The sequence below is a fragment of the Haliotis rufescens genome, unplaced genomic scaffold, assembly GCF_023055435.1.
Source record: "Haliotis rufescens isolate VD_foot unplaced genomic scaffold, xgHalRufe1.0.p SCAF_122, whole genome shotgun sequence".
In the NCBI taxonomy this organism is placed as follows: Eukaryota; Metazoa; Mollusca; class Gastropoda; order Lepetellida; family Haliotidae; genus Haliotis; species Haliotis rufescens.
The window spans coordinates 305,386-331,670 of NW_025963805.1; the positions used below are offsets into that span (position 1 = coordinate 305,386).

General features: G+C 41.1%; 1 protein-coding gene across 3 annotated transcripts in view; it reads left to right on the forward strand.

Annotated features, from left to right (window-relative positions):
• The window catches only part of LOC124116551 (protein Aster-B-like), a 95,415-nt gene that overhangs the window by 398 nt on the left and 68,732 nt on the right, over positions 1–26,285 (forward strand). The gene's annotated exons all lie outside the window — the stretch shown is intronic.

Genomic DNA, 26,285 nt, shown 5'->3' on the forward strand with positions numbered 1-26,285 from the left:
CCATTTGTTTTTGTTTTGAAGTCAACAGACAGCGGCTATTCTTTGGCTGGTTACCGTTAAATATTGATGTTTTAGAATCTATACATTTCAGTTATCGTGGCAATGTTATGTTTGCAATGGCAACGACTTGTAATTTACTTATGATCCTTTAGAACAATTGGTAATCTAAGCGAGTAAGGCAATATTTATTCCTCATTAGGTATCCAAATACTTTCAAATTGGGCTTGTTAGCAAGGTGAGGACAGGAAGTAGGCCTTCAATGTAGTTGGCATGTTTGCAAGAAACATTTACAGTACAGAATGTTTTATGTCTATGCAGTTATTCAATTATGTGTGTTATGACACCGATGTTTAAGAACTGTGGAAATATTAACCACGGTTTCCAACTTATTATAATATAATATCAAGTATCATCTGTGTCGGTTACATTTTGTACATTGTTCTGACGAGATGCTTACTTGTGTAGTAATGTTATTGTTTCATGAGGAGAGTGTGTTGACACAACAGAGGGACATATTTTTCTACAAAAACAGTTGCAATGAACCGTGATTGGTATTCTATAACTTTAACAAACTGATGACATCTGATCATGCTGATCATGATGAAATAATATTAAATAAAGTGACGCCCATATCCCTAAGAGAAGAAATAAGCACCACCAATTCCAACACATTTTTCCTGCTTTTGATATTTTTCGCCACCGCGTTACGCATGGAAGTTGGCGAAAATAATCGAAAAAAATCTCGTTATAGTGTCCCTCAAACATTTGCGATTCTAATGATATAAGTTTTATTACAAAATTCATCACATTAAGTTTGCAGTTACCAATTGAAATTACCCTACTGTTTTGCATCATTTTTTTTTAACATTTTCCCTAGTCAAGATTACTAGATAGACACAATATTTTATGGATAATACTCGGAAAAGCGACGTTTCGGTACAGAGCCTCATACCGTTGTCAAGCAAGACTGAATGGGGGACATAGTTGTCAGTCTTGCTTGACAACGGTATAAGGATCTATACCGAAACGTCGCTTTTCCCAGTTTAAAGAATTTATTATCCATAAAAAAATTGTGTCTATCTTGTCATCCGTCATCTCCTAAGTAATGCCTATCAAACAATTTAGTCAAGATTACTGTAAAAAAATTTCAAAAGTACATTAATACAAACATAATGAATGTATATTACTATTTGCAGGGTTAGAAACTAACAGTTTTTGTCCACTAGTCCTTATAATGATAACATATAGCAAAACCTTAAAATGGGCCAATTTCTACTAGTCCTTAGGATACCTTAACTATTGGGCAGTTTGGTAAGGGCTATGGGACTAGTGCCAATTTCTAACGCTGATTTGTGTCTTTCTTCATGCAAGATAATACTTTTTTGATAACAAAAAGGGGGAAAAATGTAAAAACAGGCCAAACTGAATTTCTACACTGAGTTATGGGAATTGGCAAGAGGCCACCCTGACTGATAAGATGGCAGTTATGAATTGAGTTGATTAAACATGGAATATATAAAACAGTGGCAATAGATTACCATATTGGTAATGGTACTTTCATTTTATGAACTTGTCATCTGGGTTCACTTAAGATTTTGAATTTGGACACCGATTAGCTAACTGCTTTGGAATATATAGTTTATGTATGAATTGACTTGACTTGTGATAAAAAGAATCAATGTAAGCATGTGTAAATATATATGCTTGAAAAAGAATTGTCAAGTTGTTTGAAAGAGTAAGCTCAATTGGAAGCATTAATAATTGTTCAAAGACAATGTGAGTCGTGTCAAAAGAAGTTGACGAGGCCTGATGAAGTTTGAAAGCCGGGGGGTGATAATACTTTCAGTATCCCTCAGAAGCTAAGATGATTGTAACTCCAATACCTTAACATTGGGCATACGGTGGTCGTATATATTCAGGTGTATCTTCATACACATGTTTGACAATGATAAAATGCCAAGTAAACATGGTATTTGGTAAAGATACGTTCTCAACTGAGACTTCACCAAAATTATCCGACTGCTAAAATTTCTAACTGGCTAATATTGGTAACAGTATCCAATGGAAACAGCTGTTTATTTCAGTGCTAGTTTATTGATGTGTAAACTTCAGGCTCTTACTTCAGTGCGATTCATATAGAAAGACCAAATCCAGACATTGTTGTAACGAACAGTGAACTAAACAGGCTGCTCAGTCAGGCTTGGACAATAACAATTTTGTTGCTTGGTCCCCTGTTATGAATGTGCAGATCTGTGACCCTTGACCTTAATGTTTCCAAAGCAAGAAGAACAGGTGTTCTCATCTAAAGTAGGCGAGGAAAGCCCTTATGCTGCAGTAGACACTGGTGGCCCAGTTGTCTGTGCAGAGTTGCATCCCTTGGGCATGCCAGAAACCTATAATAAAGGGAAAGATCCAGGTTCGTCCCATCTTCCCGAGGCAAGAGAGTTAACTGACTTTAAAAGTCCAGTTTCTACACTTGCCGAACTAGGCTGTAATTACTTGGCTCGATCGTAGTGCCACCAGTGGCTATTACCAGTTATGTCTCTTCTAAGCCTCTCCTATAGACAAATCAAATTCCACCTCTCGTATCACTTGCGTTTGCTTCACACAAAATGGTGGTGCCCAGCCAGGACGATCTGATCGATAATCAAGATCTGTAAACGGGTCTTACGTCGCGAAATGCATCAAATCACGTGAGCACCTTGATAAAAAAACATGAAAAGATTTGGAAAATATCTGCTGACAACGAGTTGGCGGTGCACATGCTTAGCAAGTCCTGCAATCGACCAAAATCTGCGCGATTCTGATTGGACTATGCATAGACTCGTTAGTCCAGCCAACATGTAACTCCATAATACCAGCCTAGTTCGGCAAAGATGGAAACTGGACCTTTATAGACAGTAAACTCTCTTGCCTCGGGAAGATGGGTTCGTCCAGATTATGTTTCTGTTTGTCAGTACCAAGCCTGAGGTTGTGGGTTCACCAAAGTGGTGGACATCTGACCTGTATCACTTCATGCTTACCTTCGACGCCAAACTAGCATGGCATGATATGACCAAATGGTAACTGTTTAACATGTTTAAAGCAACTTTAAACAAGACCCATTCACTCACTTATACTGCAAGATGGTCACAGCTGTATTTTACATGGTACACAGCAAGGCAAATCAAGTTTTTTGGTTGGTTTGTTGTTTAACACTGAATCCAGCTATATGACGGAGGTCTGTAAAGAATCGAGTCTGGACCAGACAATCCAGTTATTGATATCATGAGCATCGATCCACGTAATTGAGATGCAATAACATGCATCAACCCAGTCAGCAAATCTGACCACCCGATCCCGTTAGTCGCCTCTTACGACAAGCGTTGCCGCCTTTCAAGGCAAGCATGGGTTGCTGAAGACCTGTTCAACCCCGGATCTTCAGGAAAATAAAGTACTGGTGATATAGCCATGATGGCCACGTGCTCCCATCTTGAAGAACAGTGCTGTTTGATTGACGTAGCTACGGGATGAATGGGTCCAGGGTATTTGTCGTGATGGAAGGGAGGTATGGATAATGGAGGAATCGGCATCCGTCAAACCGTTGCTGTTTGTCCATGGATGTTTGCACCACCATCTGCTACAGGCTGGCCTTGAGTGTTCTTACTGTCACATGATCTCCATCACATGCAAGAATGGGTTATCAATATTCCAGAAAAACTTTGTCAGACATTGATCCATGGCAGAACATTAGCTGCATGGAAGCTCCTGCGCTAACGCTTATCATGCTTATTCTCTGACTGACCATATTTTCTTGAGCATGTTGAGTAAAGTGCGCACCCAAGTATGATGCCCCCTCTAGTGGATTCAGTATTTAAAAAAAAAGAATATTTTGAATATTATGTGCAGAAAAATATTACACCCTACCCCTTCAGCGAAGTCCGGTAAATGAAGGGGTGATAAGAAACGTGGTCAGTACAAATTTGAAATTTAAGATAAAAAAAAAATCACCAGTCATGTTGATTTACCATTTAATTTTAAATTGTATTTTTTGTTCTGCTAGGCATTGTTTTAGATGTTTCTATGGAATTTCCCTGTGACAAGTTGATATTCTAAAGAACGTCCCTACTACATGTACTAAAAACAATGGGATGATGTTACTAGATTTTGAAGATTTATAAGCTTCAAGTGACAATGGGATGACGTCACTGTAGGGTAATATTGTCGGGTCAAAATAGGTTGGCAGTGTCTCATGCTTGTCCTATAAACTGACCTGTGCATCACTTTCCCAGCATTGACCCCTACAGGTTTAGGCAAGGCTTTCCTGTCGGCCCTAGGACATGTGAAAAGATATGGAGCGGAACACACAAGTAAACGTCACATTTTTCGGTGGAATGTTAATTTGGTTAACTACCATTTTCAACATACCAATAATATAACAATTGCAGGGATGCAAACTGCAGCAGTAGAAACTAACAGGTTTGATCCAACAGACCTTATGATCAGAGCTGCAGATAAGCTTTTGGTGTTGTGGGTATTTTACGCATGCATCTTAAAATCATTGGGTATCAGTAATTCTATCTGGGTATTCAAATTTCTGTTACCCACTAGTTTTTACACATGTGGGTATTTAAGTTAAATATTTAAAAACACTATTCATCTTGTCCCTGCAAACTGGTGTCGTGTGGGTTCGAGAGCTTTATAGGGCTAAAAAATGCCACGATACTTCCACAAGAAAGTGTGATGGCAAATGATCATGATGTAACTGTCATCGTGGAGTTTGGCAAGGTTGACAGAATGCCCGTTTATAATTTCAAAATAAGTTGCTGATTTGCTAATCGAATACACAGGGTTAATTCACAATATTTTGATGATACGCACAAGTTTTATTTTTGTAGCGTATAGATCTGTAATGTTCGTTGTGTATTTGATACGCTTGGATGTTATTTTACTGCATATTTCTGCATTTCTGATGCGTATGTAGCAGGGTACCTTTATCATATTCTTCCTAGTTATATCATTATTCATACATCATCATCATAATCATCTATATGTTCAATGTTTGTCTTGTCTACAGTTGAATATCAGTCAATAACTCTTTAGACAACTCAACACCCTTATTTTCAGTCTCTGGGAATCTCTCACCAGATTGCCCCCTTCAACCGTCTGTCTATCTTTAGACATTTTTCACACCTGTAGGGTTTCCCTCAGTCTATTTATATCTTGCATTAAGCACTTCCTTTGATGCTTAATGCAATCTGTCTTCTAATTGGCCACCCTGGTCCTCTACAGGTAGCTTCCTTCCATACCTGACTTCCTCCTCACTTATGTGCTGCTGCTGAGGAGGAAGGATATTTTCTTTTCTTCAGGTATGGAATGGCCACATTTCAATCTGTTTTCATCTGCTTCTGTCAGAAATTAATATCTATATTAGGGTGCCGAATTAAACTGAATAATATATATAATATCATTTAAAGTAATATTAAATTAGTAAATGGAATATTGATATTATAAAACTGGTTTGTAAAATAATTAACCGCATGGTCGATTACAGGATTTGCAAAGAATGTGCATCACCAATTCGTTGTCAGCAGATATTTTCCAAATCCGTTCATGTTTTTAATCACGGTGCTCACGTGATTTGATGCAAGACGCGATGTAAGACCCGTATTATCACAATATAGATCTTGATTATCGATCAGATCGTCCTGACTGGGCGCCACCTTTTTGTGTGAAGCAAACGCAAGTGATATGAGAGAGGGAATCTGATTGGTCCATAGGAGAGGCTTAGAAGGGACATAATTGGTAATAGCCACTGGGGGCGCAACGGTCGAGCCCAGTAATTCAAGTCTAGTTCGGCAAGGGTGGAAACTGGACATTTAAAGTCAGTTAACTCTCTTGCCTCGGGAAGATGGGCAAGGACGGCCTATAGGACTTGTGCCAATGTCTCATACCAAGCATGACAGGGAATCATAATAGGTGTTCAATGGCTAACTCTGCACACATGGCAACATATTCATAAGCAGCCAAGAGTTGCTGAAGAGCCAAAAAAATATATCTGGGATGACAGTTAATTAATTAAATTTCTTTATCTTTTCCTGCTTGCAAACCAGGATTTAAAAAAAGAAAGAAACAAGGCACAGAAATAAAAAACCTGTCTGCACATCAGTCTGAAGCTCTGACAGTCGTCAGGTTCATGAGATTAGACAATCAAAAGTTAACCCATGTCACCCAAGTCAGTATGGCCGTGACCTCGTGTGGTTGTGTCAATACTAGAGAGGTTTCTGTAGAATTAAATACTGGTAGTTTCAATTCTACTTGAGATGGTTGTGAAATATACACTCAGCAAACAAGCCTTGTTCAACCAGGCCTCCATTGAAGTAGAGTGGTTGTGTGTGCTGCATGACACAGAGCTACAGATAGGCTGCGTATCTGCGTAAATTACGCATCAGAAATGCAGAAATACGCAGTAAAATAAAATCAAAGCGTATCAAATACGCAACGAACATTACAGATACGCTACAAAAATAAAACTTGTGCGTATCATCAAAATATGGTGGAGCAACCCTGCGTATTCGATTAGCGAAACAGCAACTTATTTTGAAATTATAAAAGGGTATTCCTTCAACCTTGCCAAACTCCACGATGACAGTTACATCATGATCATTTGCCATCACACTCTCTTGTGGAAGTATCGTGGTATTATTGAGTCCTATAAAGCTCTCTAACCCACATGAAACCAGTTTGCAGGGACTAGATGAATAGTGTTGTTTAATATTTAACTTAAATACCCACATGTGTAAAAACTAGTGGGTAACAGAAATTTGAATACCCAGATAGAATTACTGATCAATACCCAATGATTTTAAAATGCATGCGTAAAATACCCACAACACCAAAAGCTTATCTGGAGCTCTGATGACGTTCCCTGGCAAGATGACCTTGTGTCAGGGTGTCACGTCAACCATGTCCTTTGTCTAGCTTATCAGTTTTGAGCCATTGGTTGAGTGAACGGATTATCAATTTGGACCATTTCCAGCACAAGGTGGGCAGTATCTCTGGTTACACGTGGGAATATGGCTGAAATGCATGGGGATGGAACATGGTCACTGTGGGGGTGTTTACCTCAGCCAGACGTTTTATTTTGCTTGTTTGTTTGTTGTTTAACGCTGCACTCAGCAATATTTCAACTGTGATGACAGTGGTCTGTAAATAATTGAATATGTGTCACACAATCCAGTGATTGATATTATGAGCTTTGATCGACGCATTTTGGGATATGATGACATTCATGATGCATGTCATTGTATCCCAATTACGTGGATCGATGCTCATGATGTCAATCGCTGGATTGTCTGGTCCAGACTTGATTATTTACAGATCGCCGTCATATAGCTGGAATATTTCTGAGTGCGACGTTAAACAACAAACATCATGACACTCACTGGCAAAAAAAAATGTATAACAATATGTTGCCGTAGAGGTATCTATATCGTGTGTATTGTGATACATATTTATGATGTATTGAGAGGTAGAGTGTTTGACATTGATTAACACTGATTGTACTGTTTTCGGCACACTAAAGTAAATATTACAGTGTCAGAGACAGCAGGGTCAGGTGCCACCGCCGTGAGAGAATAATCCGACATTTCCGACGTTTTGTTAATCGCTTTCGGGGGGACACATCATTTGTGAAGGACTTTCTGCGTAGATTTTAGGTTGAACGATACAGATTATAATGGAACTTATATACCTGAACACAGAAATAGACTATTTCAATATCTATAGTTTGAAAAGCGTATTGCAGTATGCCAGTAATACTGTGCAGCCCTACTCCTTGTGATAGACTTGAAAATAAGAGTGTTGTTTTTCATTGATGTATGTTGTGTACGTCAACCCACCCACCCACTCACTCACTCACTCACTCACTCACTCACTCACCCACCCACCCACCCACTCACCCACTCACTCACTCACTCACTCACCCTCACTCACCCTCACCCACCCACCCACTCACTCACCCACCCACCCACCCACCCACTCACTCACTAACTCACTCACCCACCCACCCACCCACTCACTCACTCACTCACTCACCCACTCACTCACTCACTCACTCACTCACTCACTCACTCACTCACTCACTCACTCTCTCACGTTTACGACTGTAGACTGTCTGAATGAACAGACAATGATGTCTATGAATAGTGATATGTCCAGACTGGAGAGCAAACATTGTGTCATCAGCAACAATGTGGCATTATATCACCACTCACTTCAGTAGAGTAGTGTGTGACGCCAGCAGTGCATGTAAATGGTTCAGCTTATGTAATACCGTCTGTGGAAATTGGCTGTTTGTCCTGGTGAACACAGCTATGCAGCGTCCTCACCATAGATTGTCAACATGTCAGTCATATCATGGGGAGCATCCAGGACTGGTATCTGTTGCGCATAGCCCAAAACATACTCCACCTCCCTCTTCCCTTGTCCAATCTGGTGTCTGTGGAAGTGAGTTAACATACACACCAGGTGTGCTCGAGACACAATGGTGTGTGTCTGTGGAAGTGAGTTAACATGCACAGCAGGTGTGCTCGAGACACAAGGACAGGTGTCTGTGGAAGTGAGTTAACATGCACAGCAGGTGCTTGCTCCAGGCACAATGGGGTGTGTCTGTGGAAGTGAGTTAACATGCACAGCAGGTGCTTGCTCCAGACACAATGGTGTGTGTCTGTGAAAGTGAGTTAACATGCACATCAGGTGCTTGCTCCAGACACAATGGTGTGTGTGTAGGTGAGTTTACATACACAGCAGGTGCTTGCTCCAGGCACAATGGGGTGTGTCTGTGAAAGTGAGTTAACATGCACATCAGGTGCTTGCTCCAGACACAATGGTGTGTGTGTAGGTGAGTTTACATACACAGCAGGTGCTTGCTCCAGGCACAATGGGGTGTGTCTGTGGAAGTGAGTTAACATGCACAGCAGGTGCTTGCTCCAGACACAATGGTGTGTGTCTGTGAAAGTGAGTTAACATGCACATCAGGTGCTTGCTCCAGACACAATGGCATGTGTGTCTGTGGAAGTGATTTAACATACACCGCAGGTGTTTGCTCCTGACACAATGGCATGTGTGTCTGTGGAAGTGATTTAACATACACCGCAGGTGTTTGCTTGAGACACAATGGCATGTGTGTCTGTGGAAGTGATTTAACATACACCGCAGGTGTTTGCTTGAGACACAATGGCATGTGTGTCTGTGGAAGTGATTTAACATACACCGCAGGTGTTTGCTTGAGACACAATGGCATGTGTGTCTGTGGAAGTGATTTAACATACACCGCAGGTGTTTGCTCCTGACACAATGGCATGTGTGTCTGTGGAAGTGATTTAACATACACCGCAGGTGTTTGCTTGAGACACAATGGCATGTGTGTCTGTGGAAGTGATTTAACATACACCGCAGGTGTTTGCTTGAGACACAATGGCATGTGTGTCTGTGGAAGTGATTTAACATACACCGCAGGTGTTTGCTTGAGACACAATGGCATGTGTGTCTGTGGAAGTGATTTAACATACACCGCAGGTGTTTGCTCCTGACACAATGGCATGTGTGTCTGTGGAAGTGATTTAACATACACCGCAGGTGTTTGCTCCTGACACAATGGCATGTGTGTCTGTGGAAGTGATTTAACATACACCGCAGGTGTTAGCTTGAGACACAATGGCATGTGTGTCTGTGGAAGTGATTTAACATACACCGCAGGTGTTTGCTCCTGACACAATGGCATGTGTGTCTGTGGAAGTGATTTAACATACACCGCAGGTGTTTGCTTGAGACACAATGGCATGTGTGTCTGTGGAAGTGATTTAACATACACCGCAGGTGTTAGCTTGAGACACAATGGCATGTGTGTCTGTGGAAGTGATTTAACATACACCGCAGGTGTTTGCTCCTGACACAATGGCATGTGTGTCTGTGGAAGTGATTTAACATACACCGCAGGTGTTAGCTTGAGACACAATGGCATGTGTGTCTGTGGAAGTGATTTAACATACACCGCAGGTGTTAGCTTGAGACACAATGGCATGTGTGTCTGTGGAAGTGATTTAACATACACCGCAGGTGTTTGCTCCTGACACAATGGCATGTGTGTCTGTGGAAGTGAGTTAACATACACCGCAGGTGTTTGCTTGAGACACAATGGCATGTGTGTCTGTGGAAGTGATTTAACATACACCGCAGGTGTTAGCTTGAGACACAATGGCATGTGTGTCTGTGGAAGTGATTTAACATACACCGCAGGTGTTTGCTCCTGACACAATGGCATGTGTGTCTGTGGAAGTGATTTAACATACACCGCAGGTGTTTGCTCCTGACACAATGGCATGTGTGTCTGTGGAAGTGATTTAACATACACCGCAGGTGTTAGCTTGAGACACAATGGCATGTGTGTCTGTGGAAGTGATTTAACATTCACCGCAGGTGTTTGCTTGAGACACAATGGCATGTGTGTCTGTGGAAGTGATTTAACATACACCGCAGGTGTTTGCTCCTGACACAATGGCATGTGTGTCTGTGGAAGTGAGTTAACATACACCGCAGGTGTTTGCTTGAGACACAATGGCATGTGTGTCTGTGGAAGTGATTTAACATACACCGCAGGTGTTAGCTTGAGACACAATGGCATCAGTGTCTGTGGAAGTGATTTAACATACACCGCAGGTGTTTGCTCCTGACACAATGGCATGTGTGTCTGTGGAAGTGATTTAACATACACCGCAGGTGTTTGCTCCAGATACATAGAGATTACGACACGAATGTCTGTCAGATACCATTGATCTTACGAGTTGTTTTGTAACAACGAGTTGTAAGATCAATATGATATTTTTCTACTTAAATTATTTGAGTAATGTCCGATATTTAGATTTCTAAACACACAGTAAATATTTATATAACACCTTGAATTGTGATTTGGCGAGATTTACAATGTACCTAATTTTCAGAAGTCACTTTCAGTAATTTTGAATTGCCTAAAATGACAGTAAATGATAAACAGAAGGGGGAATCCAAAAATGTGAAGTGTATTAGTCTGCGTGATGTATTTTGAATTTTATTCGATTTCGAAGTGTGGTTTGAAGAGGAGGGACATATGTGTCGCTGTGGCATCGGTGTTTACACTCTGAAAAAATGATTATGTTGACATAACAACAGATAATGTAACTGATAATAATAACAAACAAACTCGCAGACGAGGACGAGTTTGTTTATTCAATATCGGTTTTGAAACATTTACTGCAATCAACACGAATGTCACTTACCCACTTTTACAAGTATGGAAACGTCATAGAACAAACCAGATGACGTCACTATTGAACGCGGCGTCACCTATCCCTATCCTATGACGTCAACTAACAACGGGCGTGATAATGGCCGGTCGTCAAGCAAATATGAGGGCATTATCAAGTTACAGTGGCCCGCTCAATTCTGATAACATGCGGGTGGTTTAATGATAATTCTATCCATTTTAGCTATACCGTATTCGACGTAATAAGTGCCCCGCTCTAATAAGCGCCCACGGCGATATTTGCTAAACAATTGGCTAGTGAACAATCCCAATTATCACCCCTTTCGATTGATCATTGTATCACATTGATCAATGTAATACGTGTGTTATGTGCACCCTTAATTATGGGGCATTAAATTCTGGAAAAAAATATATCTTTTGTATATTAACATTTCAGGCTGTCAACATAAACCACGAAATTTACGATCCTTCAACTCTGTTGCTTTTCACCAAAATAATATTCTAATAAGAGCCCCCTATTTCTTATTTTGAGAGCGCCCTGGGCGCTTATAATGTCGAATACGGTAATACCAGTTATCTCAAATGGGTTTCTCAGCCACAGGTGTGTAAGAAAATGGTGTCTGAGTCTATGGACTCATTGAAGTGAGTTGACATGCACAGCAGGTGCTTGCCTTTGCTAGACATTCACGTAGTTGTCAGTGCTGCATATGTTTATCACCTGCGTCATGACTGGCTTAACATGTCGGTGTATAATTATGATAATTTGCATGGTACAAAATGTGTTCCAGCTAATGACGCCTGATCCCGACAACGTCCCTGCATTCCAATGATGGAGACTAGTGCTTGGTAGTAATTGTCACCATGGTTACATATATGTACAAGAGGGTCGTTGTACATGCTCCTGTATAAGCTGGGGCGGTCGGGTAGCCTAGTGGTTACAGTGTTCGCTCATCACGCCGAAGACCCGGTTTCGATTCCCGACATGGGTACACAGTGTGAAGCCCATTTCTGGTGCCCCCCGCCGTAATATTGCTGGAATATTGCTAAAAGCGGCGTAAACCATACTCACTCACTCACTCACTCCTGTATAAGCTTCAACCAGTGATAATGAATAAGCATGAAAGCAGGGTATGAAACTCCCAAAATTTTCAGCCAGACCACAGGACTGGCTAGCTGAAATACTTGCCAGCCCTGACCAAAACCTGCTAGTCAACTATAATCATATGTTTCTCAGGATAATTTAATTAAAACTTTAAATCGAATTCATTGAACATGAAGTAATGCAAGAAAAGAAATAGCTACCACTTTTTAGGTCAGATTTGTATTTAATATCCTAGAATACATCATGTAAATAATGCTTATCATCGTGAAATATTTAGAATATTTTTACATATAAAATATAACCCAACCGTCGGGCAGGGGGATTTGAAAATCTGGCAGCCCGAGTTGAAATCAACCCGTCTCGGATGGTCGGGCAGGCAGGTATTTCGAACACTGATAAAAGTCAAGGGTTCTTTGTAATGAAGCCAATGTTAAAAGTTAACCATTTAGAGCTCTCTATAAGCAGAAGAAAAAGAAGAAGAATCTAGCTCCTTGTAGCCACTTATAATTGTGACTAGGGTTGTACAGTTTTCTGTTTTCCTCATAAAATGGACACACTAAAAGGAAATGGCTCTTGAGGAAATCAGTGTTAAATTCGTCATTTAAATGGTGGAGTATTCATGTTATGGCTCAATGGCTCAGACATTGGACTTTATATGATCAACACTCACCTGGGAACTTGTAGAATCTAGATTTTGAGAGCAACAATATACAAGCTTATTGCATAGGAGCAGTAATACCTCAACATGGAGTCAAAAGAGTCTATTAACATTGTGGGGGCACGGCTGGCCTAGTCGTCTAAGGCGCCGCGATTCTCTGTGCAGAGCTGCGTCCCTTGGGCACGCCAGAAACCTATGATTGTGGGTTCGAATCCCGGTTCGCCCCGATTATGTTTCTAGGTTTGTCAGCACCATACCCGTGGGTTTCAGTGGTAAACGTCTGAGACCTGCATCACTTCGGGCTTTCCCTCTACATTAAGCTGACATGCCATGATATAACTGGAATACTGTTTAAAGCAGCGTTAAACCAAACTGACTGTTAAAATTGTGTTTGGGCTTGTGTGCTTAGCTACTTATATTGACAAGTAGGGGTCTACTGGAAGTCGTGCCGAGAGACAGTTTAGTCTAGTAGACTATTAACATGATATCGGAGGCTGGTATTGTGATGGCCTTCCTACTCAGCATGCTCACAGGAAACCTGTGGTGATCCGGGGTAGAACAGGTCTTAAGCACCCATGCTTGTCGTAAGAGGTGACTAACAGGATCGCGTGGTCACACTCGCTGACTTAGTTAGTGCATTGCGCAGATCGCTGCTTATGATGATGTCAATGACTGGATTGTCTGGTCCAGATTTGATTATTCACTGACCACTGTCATATAGATGTAATACTGCTGAGTGAGCTGTTTAAACAGCAAGCAAGCAAACAAACAAACTCACAGAACAATTACCAGCAGTCAGATACATCTGACTCCTGGCTCCACTAGATCATATATTGTTCAGAAATAGTTTTGGGGAGAAACTGCTTGTAGTGGCTGTGTCTTACCCTGACATGGTATTGTGATGTCGGAAAAACATTCTGGGAACAACCAATGAACTCTCAGGCTTAAAAAAATAAAAGAATTGGTTCTCAGACAATGGTTTTTGAAAATATAGAGTGGGCGGGCGGTGTCTTTTTTGTCTTTTTGTGTGTGTGTGTGTGTGTGTGTGTGTGTGTGTGTGTGTGTGTGTGTGTGTCTGTGTGTGTGTGTGTGTGTGTGTCTGTCTGTCTGTGTCTGTCTGTGTCTGTCTGTGTGTGTCTGTCTGTGTCTGTCTGTTTGTGTCTGTCTGTCTGTGTCTGTGTCTGTCTGTCTGTGTCTGTGTCTGTGTGTGTCTTTGTGTGTGTGTCTGTGTCTGTGTGTCTGTCTGTCTGTGTGTGTGTGTGTCTGTCTGTCTGCATGTGGTGTGTGTGTTGTGTGTTGTGTATTGTGTGTGTGTACAAACTAGTATCAAACCAGTAAACAGTTGTGTGATCGATATAACTATTGTTGTATTCAACCAACCAAGACTATAATTTTTTTTTAGCCTTACATCATGTACATATTGATATTGTTTAGGTATATATACAAAATTTAATTAATTTTGTAATGACATCACTTGATGAGAGACAGATGCCCCGCAGTCCCAGCTGCAAGTAGGTTATTCTATGTGTTACCTATTGTGGCTTTTCTGAGTAACATGTTGTATAATGTGGCCGTCCTGTCACACAGGGTTAGTCATCAGCTCAGTCAAATAAAACTGTGATGTCCTCAACAGGGAGACCGCCTCCGTGGTCTAGTGGTAGAGCGTCCGCCCGGAAAGCGGAAGGTCTGGGGTTCGATCCCCAGCAGCGTCATACCAAAAGACGTTAAAAGATGGTAGTTGTTGTTACCCTGTCTGGCGCTCGGCATTAAGGGGCTAAAACAAGGACTGGTCGGCTCGGAGTCAGTATACTGTGTCTGAGTGGGATATTCATGTTAAACTGCGGCATGGTATCTCAGTGTGCTAGCACTATAAATCGGCATCAGTCCGGACTAGTACAAACAGCCACACACACATACACGTGCATGCACATCTCTATATAAGTGCAATAATCTTGGACGCGATGTAAAACCCCTTTTCACCTCACCTCACCGGAACAGGGACTGATCTCGTCCCAGTGTTTCTGTTAGCTTTGAAACGGCCAGTCCCAGTGAGACTGCCAACTCCAAAAAATTCCAGTCATACCAAGTTTTTGTCAGTCTCAACTTTGAAAAAATGAAAATCGTATGAAAATTACCTGGTTTTAATTCTTTCAACGTCAATTTCAGTGCAGGGTACTTTCATGGCTGACAAATTCAGTGACTTCATTTTGATACGTGTCATTCACACAAGTTCAGGGGCAGTCGGGTAGCCTAGTGGTTAAAGCGTTCGCTAGTCACGCCAAAGACCCGTGTTCGATTCCTGACATGGGTACAATGTGTGAAGCCCATTTCTGGTGTCCCCCGCCGTGATATTGCTGGAATATTGCTAAAAGCGGCCTAAAACCAAACTCACTCACTCACTCACAAAAAGTTCAATCATAATTTTCCCTTTTTTTCTGAATATTTCACTTTGGTTCAAGACTAAGCCACTACAAATGGATGTTTAACATAATATTATTTCCTTGAACTGAAAACATACAACACAAAACAAGCTGACTCCTTCAAAAAATATACTTTATTGACTATTGCTGATGTTTTGTTGAACAACAAAGATTTACAAGATACCTTATTTGCCGGTCCACAGGGACTGGCAGTCACAAGAGTTACAGGTCCAAGCCTAATATTACCGGTAAAAGAACCTGGTAATTACCGGTAAACGGGAACACTGCATCCAATTTCACGCTTTGTAACCCGTGTGTCACTTTACTCTAATGACAGACTCCCAGACCCCAGAGAATAAATTCTAAAATGAATCCAAGTCTTGGCTGAAAGTAAGCATTCTTCTGGGCTATTTTTGGATTTTGTGTTTTATTTTGTGATTGTGTATTTTCAAATAAGATAACTTTATTTCTGGGACTTGATGTTTGTCTTATCTTGCCCAAATTGCGTGTTTAGAATCACAATGGTCTGGTCAGTAGGGGTGAGAATAATCATCTGGGGCCTTAAGGACACTCTCAGAATTCAGTTTTAGCTGATATGTTTATTATGTGTGATAATTGTCATTTTCACAAGAGTAAACTGAACAAACGCATGAAAAATGACCAAGTAGACACAATTTATGGATAACAACTTCTTGTTGTAAAGGCGACGTTGCTTGACAACGGTATAAGGATCTATACCAAAACGTCGCCTTTACAGTATTAAAGAAGTTGTTATCCATAAATTGTGTCTACTTTGTCATCCGTCGACTTCTAAGTGATGCCTATCAAACAATGCATAGAAAATGAACACACAAGCATGCTGTCTGATGGACATTTTGATTCACAAAATAAGCATGGTGATTCAGAGAGTGAAACTGGTGTGATCGATGTAAGTGATGAGGAAGGAGCTGGCTATTACTAGTGGTTACTCACTCATCTCTGGGGCGGTCGGGTAGCCTAGTGTTTAAAGCGTTCGCTCGTCACGCCGAAGACCCGGGTTCAATTCCCGACATGGGTACAATGTGTGAAGCCCATTTCTGGTGTCCCCCGCCGTGATGTTGCTGGAATATTGCTAAAAGCGGCGTAAAACCATACTCACTCACTCACTCACTCACTCACTCACTCACTCACTCACTCACTCACTCACTCACTCACTCACTCACTCACTCACTCACTCACTCACTCACTCACTCATCTCTGTTTTGACAACAACAGATAGTGTGTTGTGATACAGTAGGGTGTTGCCATGGAGATGAACCACTGTGTGTTGTGTTGCCTTGGAGAAGAACTGGTGTATGTGGTGTTGCCATGGGGATGAACCACTGTTTTGTTACCATAGAGATGAACCACTGTATGTGGTGTTGCTCAGGGGATGAAACACTGTGTGTTGTGTTACCATGGAGATGAACCACTGTACGTTGTGTTGCCTTAAAGAAAAACTAATGTATGTGGTGTTGCCATGGGGATGAACCACTGTTTTGTTACCATAGAGATGAACCACTGTATGTGGTGTTGCTCAGGGGATGAAACACTGTGTGTTGTTGCCATAGAGATGAACCACTGTATGTGGTGTTGCTCAGGGGATGAAACACTGTGTGTTGTTACCATGGAGATGAACCACTGTATGTTGTATGGCAATGGAGACGAACGACCATATGTGGTGTTGCCATGGGGATGAACCAGTGTATTGTGTGTTGCCATAGGGATGAACAACTGTATGTGGTGTTGCCATAGAGATGAACAACTGTATGTGGTGTTGCTATAGAGATAAACATCTATATGTGTTGTTGCCATAGAGATGAACAACCACGTGTGGTGGGAATGTGGTAATATAACCACTGTGTGTGGTGTTGCCATAAAGGATGGGATTAATCACCACATGTGTTGCCATGGAGATGAACCATGGCCAATGTAGTATGACCTTCATTAAGAGAACATAAAAAAAATGATATGAGCACCACGCAATGTTGTCAATGATAGTGTTGAAACTGATATGATTGCAAATTGTTCCTTTGCCTGCCCATTGATTACCTCTACTGGGACAATGGCATGGTGAAACGCTGAAGAGAATGATCTTCTATTAACATGGTTAAAGTTAATTGGGACATTTAGTCATTAGCATTGTACCATACGTATGTTCAGTGTTCCTACTGGCTTTTGAAACTGCGAGTCCTTGTGGACTGGCAACTCTAAAAATTACCTGTCTCTCCTAATTTTTGCCAGTCCCAACTTTCAACAAATAAAGAAACGTATGCAAATTATTTGGTTTTAATTCTTTTAACTTCATGTTCAGTGCAAAGATGTCATCTCTGAAGTAACTTAGTTAGATCTATATGTCATTCACACAAACTTCAGTCACAATTTTCTCTTTGTTTTTTAATATTTCGAGACGAAGTCGCTACAAATGGATATTTAACCTAGAAATAGACAAGGGGGAACCCTTATCATAACAGACAAGCTGACTTTGTTAAAAAAATGTACTTATATGAATATCACTGATGTTTTGTTCAACAACAAAGATTTGTAAGGTACTTTATTTTCCGGTCCATAGGGACTGGCAGTTCAATGAATTACCGGTCCAAGCCTAATTTTACCGGTAAAAAACTGGTAATTATCGGTAAACGGGAACACTGATGTTGCACCACAGCAACAACAGATGAAGCTAGTCCTTTAAGCATGTTAAGATGTACAAACAGGATTTCATATTCTTGTTTATGTAAGTCCATGAGAAAGAGGAACAAATGCAGTGAATGACAGTTAGGAAGTACCGTGGAGTGACTGTTCTATTTGGACAGTTGTATGTTACATTGAAGAAGTTTGGAATATTTTGATATGATGATAACAGTTAATCGGGGACTAAAGGGAATAAGAGACACAAGTAACGGGTTCAAGAATTTTCGAACCATCATTCATAGTTTAAGTTCACCTGATACTGAAAGTTTGGATGATCCCAGCAAAAATCTGTTGAGTTGCTATATATTTCAATATGGCTGCCATGTCGGCCATATTGATACTGTTACCGTATTTTTTTGAGTATAGTGCACACCCATGTATAATGCGCACCCCCCTCTAGCGGATTCAATATTTTGGAAAAAAATAATTCGAATACCAAGCGCAGAATTTTTTTTACACCGTACCCCTTTAGTGAAGTCCGGCAAACAAACGGGTGAGGAGAAACTTGGTCAGTACAAATTTGAAATTTGAGATAAAAAATCACCAGACATGTTGATTTACCGTTTAAATTGTATATTTTTGTTCTGCTAGGCATTGTTTTATATCCAGGGATTAAGATTACCTTGTGTATTTTCTCATAAACTAAGCTAAGGTATTATTTATGCAATTCATACATTTGTGCATGCATTTATGAAATTAGGTATGCAGTATACAGAATAACAATTAACTTATTAAACAATTGTTTACACTTATGTGTCCTAATGTTATGAAATATTCATGCTGTTCTCTTTGTTTGCGATTTCTTGTTTCCCCATTTGATATTATAACCCTGTGATCTAATGTTTAACAATCTGTTGAGCTACAGATAACTCTGTTTCTATTTTTTCACAGACAGGGCTTGATTTAAGGAACTTGATTTAACTGATGCACAAAACAAAGCTAGATTGCTGCACCTTGGTCCTCTAAATGTATCAGAGCTGAAACATTGGTCAGTCTGCTGCCAGTGTCACATAAATTAATGACACACATTACTGTTAAACATAATAGGAACATGTGCACATAATCTATAACATGTTTTAGTACTCACAGTTCGATGATGTCAAGAAAGCATGACAAATGACACATGATACCGGGACTAGTGATTTAGCATAGTAAATAAACATTACAGGTATTGAGTGTGTTCAAAGATCGATTTTGTGAGGGGACAACGTAAGGTTTATTCAGACACAAATTTGAATATTTTTTGGTACATGCACTTGGTGAATGCAGACATTAATATTAGCATTGTGTGATTAGGTTGCATTTTTTAATGATAGGTTGCACTGGCAGTGTTAGAAATTGGCACTAGTCCTGTAGTCCAGGGTGCCGTTGTACAAAGCGATCTTAGCGCTAAGGTGATCGTAACCCATACCTTAACATAGACCTACGACAGTCGTAGCGCTAAGGTTGTTTTGTACAACGGTACCCTGGCCAATAGATAAGACTTGTAGAATTTTTCCATTTTAAGGCTTTTGCTTTATGTTATCCTTATAAGGACTAGTGGCCTAAAAATGTTAGTTCCTACCAATGGACTGGTGCATGTTTTATATACCTAAATCGAGCCCTGACAGAAAATGGCCATATTTTGCAATTCTCTATTATGTCAATATGATTATGCAGTAGGGTGGAGTATCAGATGATGATGCATGAGAAGGTGGGTGTGTCATTTGATGATGTGGTGTCACATGACATATAAGCAGGTGTATGATCGTATTGGGTGGCACAAGCTGAAATATTTTGTTGATCTGATTTGACAGCGTATGGCTTTCAGTGTTATGTCAATACCCCGCAGACTCACAAGATGAATATGTCATGAAAATAAATGAATGTAATAGATTTTGTGTAATTATATTTATCGATCATCTGGCATCATCACATGGCCACTTACATTGATCCAGATGGTTATTCAAGATCCTCGCCACCGGGGGTTTACTGTCAATGCTGAATGATTAGCCAAAAATGAAGGCAAATAGTAAAGAGAAAGTAAATACAAGGCTTTGTGAGTGAGTGAGTTTGGTTTTACGCCGCTTTTAGCAATATTCCAGCAATATCACGGCAGGGGACACCAGAAAGGGGCTTCACACATTGTACCCATGTTGGGAATCGAACCCGGGTCTTCGGCGTGACGAGCGAACGCTTTAACCACTAGACCGCCCCCAAATACCAGTCTTAAGTTAGGGTAGATTCCTTTGAGGCCAGACGTAATAAACAATAAATTGACCCCAAAATGTCTTGAAAACAATATTTATTCAACAGACTGTTGAATAAAAAAGAAATTGCCAGACACAAAAGAATTTTTTCTAAAAGTATAATTCAGACTCATAGTTTTAAATAAAAATATATCTGGTTTGGTAGCCGTGGCTAAAAAAATATCTGATCTTGATACAAAATCCCAGCAACCCCCTCCCCCCGAAACATCAAGTGGTCAGTCTTTTAGGGTTCGATATTAGTTTCCATGATTCTTGAATTGTAGGTAAAAAATAGCCACAGAAACAATAATATGAGGAAGGTGATGGGAAGTGAAGTGAAACGATGGGTTGGTCTGGTTACCTGAAACACAAGTATTATATTGTGCCTGACTTTGGGTGAGGCTGTGAAGCCCATTTCTGGTGTCCCCTGCCCTGATATTGCTGGAATGCCACTCACTCACTCACTCACTCACTCACTCACTCACTCACTCACTCACTCACTCACTCACTCACTCACTCACTCACTCACTCACTCACTCACTCACTCACTCAGGTGAGGCAGTAATAGTGTGTACCGTTTCACATTTTGAGAGTTTAATGCAGGTTTATTGATTATGTGGTATCAGATAAATCACCCACCCACCCACCCACCCACTCACTCACTCTTAGTAAGTGTGTACCGTTTCACATTATGAGAGTTCAATGCAGGCTTATTGATTATGTGGTATCAGATAAAGTAGCAGATAAATCACCCACCCACCCACTCACTCACTCACTCACTCACTCACTCACTCACTCACTCACTCTTAGTAAGTGTGTACCGTTTCACATTATGAGAGTTCAATGCAGGCTTATTGATTATGTGGTATCAGATAAAGTAGCAGATAAATCACCCACCCACCCACTCACTCACTCACTCACTCACTCACTCACTCACTCACTCACTCTTAGTAAGTGTGTACCGTTTCACATTATGAGAGTTCAATGCAGGCTTATTGATTATGTGGTATCAGATAAAGTAGCAGATAAATCACCCACCCACCCACTCACTCACTCACTCACTCACTCACTCACTCACTCACTCACTCTTAGTAAGTGTGTACCGTTTCACATTATGAGAGTTCAATGCAGGCTTATTGATTATGTGGTATCAGATAAAGTAGCAGATAAATCACCCACCCACCCACCCACCCACCCACCCACCCACTCACTCACTCACTCACTCACTCACTCACTCACTCACTCACTCACTCAGGTGAGGCAGTAATAGTGTGTACCGTTTCACATTTTGAGAGTTTAATGCAGGTTTATTGATTATGTGGTATCAGATAAATCACCCACCCACCCACCCACCCACTCACTCACTCTTAGTAAGTGTGTACCGTTTCACATTATGAGAGTTCAATGCAGGCTTATTGATTATGTGGTATCAGATAAAGTAGCAGATAAATCACCCACCCACCCACTCACTCACTCACTCACTCACTCACTCACTCACTCACTCACTCTTAGTAAGTGTGTACCGTTTCACATTATGAGAGTTCAATGCAGGCTTATTGATTATGTGGTATCAGATAAAGTAGCAGATAAATCACCCACCCACCCACTCACTCACTCACTCACTCACTCACTCACTCACTCACTCACTCTTAGTAAGTGTGTACCGTTTCACATTATGAGAGTTCAATGCAGGCTTATTGATTATGTGGTATCAAATAACGTAGCAGATAAATCACCCACCCACCCACCCACCCACTCACTCACTCACTCACTCACTCACTCACTCACTTAGGCAGTAATAGTGTGTACCGTTTCACATTTTGAGAGTTTAATGCAGGGTTTTTGATTGTGTGGTATCAAATAACGTAGCAGATAAATCACCCACTCATTCACTCACCCACTCACTCACTCACTCACTCACTCACTCACTCACTCACTCACTCACTCAGGTGAGGCAGTAATAGTGTGTACCGTTTCACATTTTGAGAGTTCAATACAGGCTTATTGATTATGTGGTATCAAATAACGTAGCAGATAAATCACCCACCCACCCACCCACCCACCCACCCACCCACTCACTCACTCACTCACTCACTCACTCACTCACTCACTCACTCAATTACTCACTCACTCACTCACTCACTCACTCACTCACTCACTCACTCACTCACTCACTCACTCACTCTTAGTAAGTGTGTACCGTTTCACATTTTGAGAGTTCAATGCAGGCTTATTGATTATTTGGTATCAAATAACGTAGCAGATAAATCACCCACCCACCCACCCACCCACCTACTCACTCGCTCGCTCGCTCACTCACTCACTCACTCACTCACTCACTCACTCACTCACTCACTCACTCAATTACTCACTCACTCACTCACTCACTCACTCTTAGTAAGTGTGTACCGTTTCACATTATGAGAGTTCAATACAGGCTTATTGATTATGTGGTATCAAATAACGTAGCAGATAAATCACTCACTCACTCACTCACTCACTCACTCACTCACTCTTAGTAAGTGTGTACCGTTTCACATTTTGAGAGTTCAATGCAGGCTTATTGATTATGTGGTATCAAATAACGTAGCAGATAAATCATGTTGATAACAGATAAGGCCACCAAAATATAATTATTACATTATCATTCAAATTTATCAATAAATCATTTTATTTTATACAACATATGTAGGTTTAATTAATTTGTATGCACCTGTAAACCTGCGACGTACGCATAGAATGAGATATTTGAATGGCTTGTTGTGAAGACTTTTTGTTGATAAAACATTTTCACCCAGAGTGCGGAGGTAATTCATCTTGAAAAGTGAACATATCTAAAATATTATCATGAACTAAAGCTTGTCAAGCTTCACTGTCAACAAGGTGGCATGGATGGCCCAGTCGGCTAAGGCGCAGCGATTCACTGGGCAGAGTTGTGTCCCTTGGGCACACCAGAAACCTATGATTGGGGTTCGAATCCCGGTTCGCCCCGATTATGTTTCTAAGTTTGTCAGTCTATGTAGAATGACTAATACTGGCAGTCATGTCCTCCAGTCTATGTAGAGTGACTAATACTGGCAGTCCTGTTCTCCAGTCTATGTAGAGTGACTAATACTGGCAGTCATGTCATCCTGTCTATGTAGAGTGACTAATACTGGCAGTCATGTCCTCCAGTCGATGTAGAGTGACTAATACTGGCAGTCATGTCCTCCTGTCTATGTAGAGTGACTAATACTGGCAGTCATGTCCTCCAGTCTATGTAGAGTGACTAATACTGGCAGTCATGTCATCCTGTCTATGTAGAGTGACTAATACTGGCAGTCATGTCCTCCAGTCGATGTAGAGTGACTAATACTGGCAGTCATGTCCTCCTGTCTATGTAGAGTGACTAATACTGGCAGTCATGTCCTCCTGTCTATGTAGAGTGACTAATACTGGCAGTCATGTCCTCCTATCTATGTAGAGTGACTAATACTGGCAGTCATGTCCTCCTGTCTATGTAGAGTGACTAATACTGGCAGTCATGTCCTCCAGTCGATGTAGAGTGACTAATACTGGCAGTCATGTCCTCCTGTCCATGTAGATTGACTAATACTGGCAGTCGTGTCCTCCAGTCTATGTAGAGTGACTAATACTGGCAGTCATGTCCTCCTGTCTATGTAGAGTGACTAATACTGGCAGTCATGTCATCCTGTCTATGTAGAGTGACTAATACTGGCAGTCATGTCCTCCAGTCGATGTAGAGTGACTAATACAGGCAGTCATGTCCTCCTGTCCATGTAGATTGACTAATACTGGCAGTCATGTCCTCCAGTCTATGTAGAGTGACTAATACAGGCAGTCATGTCCTCCTGTCCATGTAGAGTGACTAATACTGGCAGTCATGTCCTCCAGTCTATGTAGAGTGACTAATACTGGCAGCCATGTCCTCCAGTCTACCACCAGCTGACCACAGGGGTATGATTACATGCTATGACCAAGTCACTGAGCCTGACCATGCTAGCATGACCACCAGATCCACTAAGTTAACTTGTTAAGATGCTCGGGATCATTTCTAACCCAGGTGATTCTGTAATGGAGAAATCAGGGGAATATGGTTGATATGTTATTTCTATATAAATTTGGGGCGGTCGGGTAGCCTAGTGGTTAAAGTGTTTGCTCGTCACGCCGAAGACCCGGGTTCGATTCCCGTCATGGGTACAATGTGTGAAGCCCATTTCTGGTGTCAACTCGCCGTGATATTCCTGGAATATTGCTAAAAGCAGCGTAAAACGTCACTCACTTACTCACCTATAGTTGTGTCAAATGCACTTTAGGAGACCCGTGAAGATTCCGGGGTAGAATAGGTCTTCAGCAACCCATGCTTGCCGTAAGAGGTGACTATGCTTGTCGTAAAAGGCGACTAACGGGATCGGGTGGTCAGGCTCGCTGACTTGGTAGGAGCATGTCATCGATCCCAATTGCGTGGATCGATGCTCATGATATTAATGACTGGATTGTCTGGTCCAGACTCAATTATTTACTGACCGCAGTCATATAGCTGGAATAGTGCGTCGTAAAACAACAAACCAAAAAAGGCACTTTAGGAATGGTCCGTGAATTCCTGGCTCAGAACCAACGGTAACAATGGTGTGACGTCATCACAATCTTCTGACTGGAAGATATGTGAATGTGTGGGAGTGTAGGCATGTTAGAGTTGCCCTGGTCATGCAACACCGTATCTACAGCATATGTCTTTCGTCCAGAGATACAGCAGTGCCCTCTGTTGGATGTGAGCCAGGTCATGACGAATGATGTATTCCAGAAACCAGCATATAGATATAAAATTAGCCCGAGTTCCACTCGCTGGTGAACACAGTGATGTAGTCATGCCACCATAACATGCCTTGCATTAATGCCTTAGCATCAGGAACTCTGCTGTACTTACACAAACAAGCCAAACTTTGTTTTATATCTCAGATAGTGCAGGGTCTACACAAATGAAAATTGAGAGTGAGTGAGTTTCACGCCGCTTTTAACAATATTCCAGCAGTATCAGGGCAGGGAAGGGCTGTGTATTGACCTGGATTTTGTATTGCAATATGCTGCCATACTTTAACCTGTATTGCGATACGTATTGCAATATATTGCCAATTTACATTTTCATGAGTTAATCAGACTTATACCCTGTATTAATGTCACTAGTTTTCCCTTTCCGCAAATAAATGTATGATAAAGAGATTAAAGAACAAATAACAAAACAAGAAATAGATCTGTCTTCATCCCATCTATTTTTTGTAACATAGATTCAGAAAGATGCTATTTTCCATCTCCATATCAATTAGGAACACATAGATATACTTATTTATATTTGTCTCGATATATTGCTACATTTACAAACGTATCGCAATACGTATTGCTGAAGATTTGCACCACAATATACCGGTGTACCGGTAATACCCACACCCTTAGGGAGGGGGACACCAGAAATGGGCTTCACACATGGTACTGTGTCGGTGAAACCCTTGAGCACAGGTACAGTCATAGGGATGGTGATGACAAACTTAGAAGCACATGAGGGAGAACGGGAATGGGAGTGAGTGAGTATTGTTTTACGTCGCATTGAGCATTATTCCAGCGATATCACTAGAAATGGGCTTCACACATTACATCCATGTGGGGAATCGAACCCGGGTCTTCGGCGTGACGAGCGAACACTTTAACCACTAGGCTACCCCGCTGACCCTTAAAATAGAGAAAAGAGTTATCCAAATACTTGATGTGGAGATAAGGTGGTTTCACAGAACTAATCATCTTGGTTTGATCTGTTTTTTTCAATTTCTGAATAAGACGTGTGTACTGTCTCCATCAACTTCAACCAGTGCACTGGATCAGTTTTCAGCCA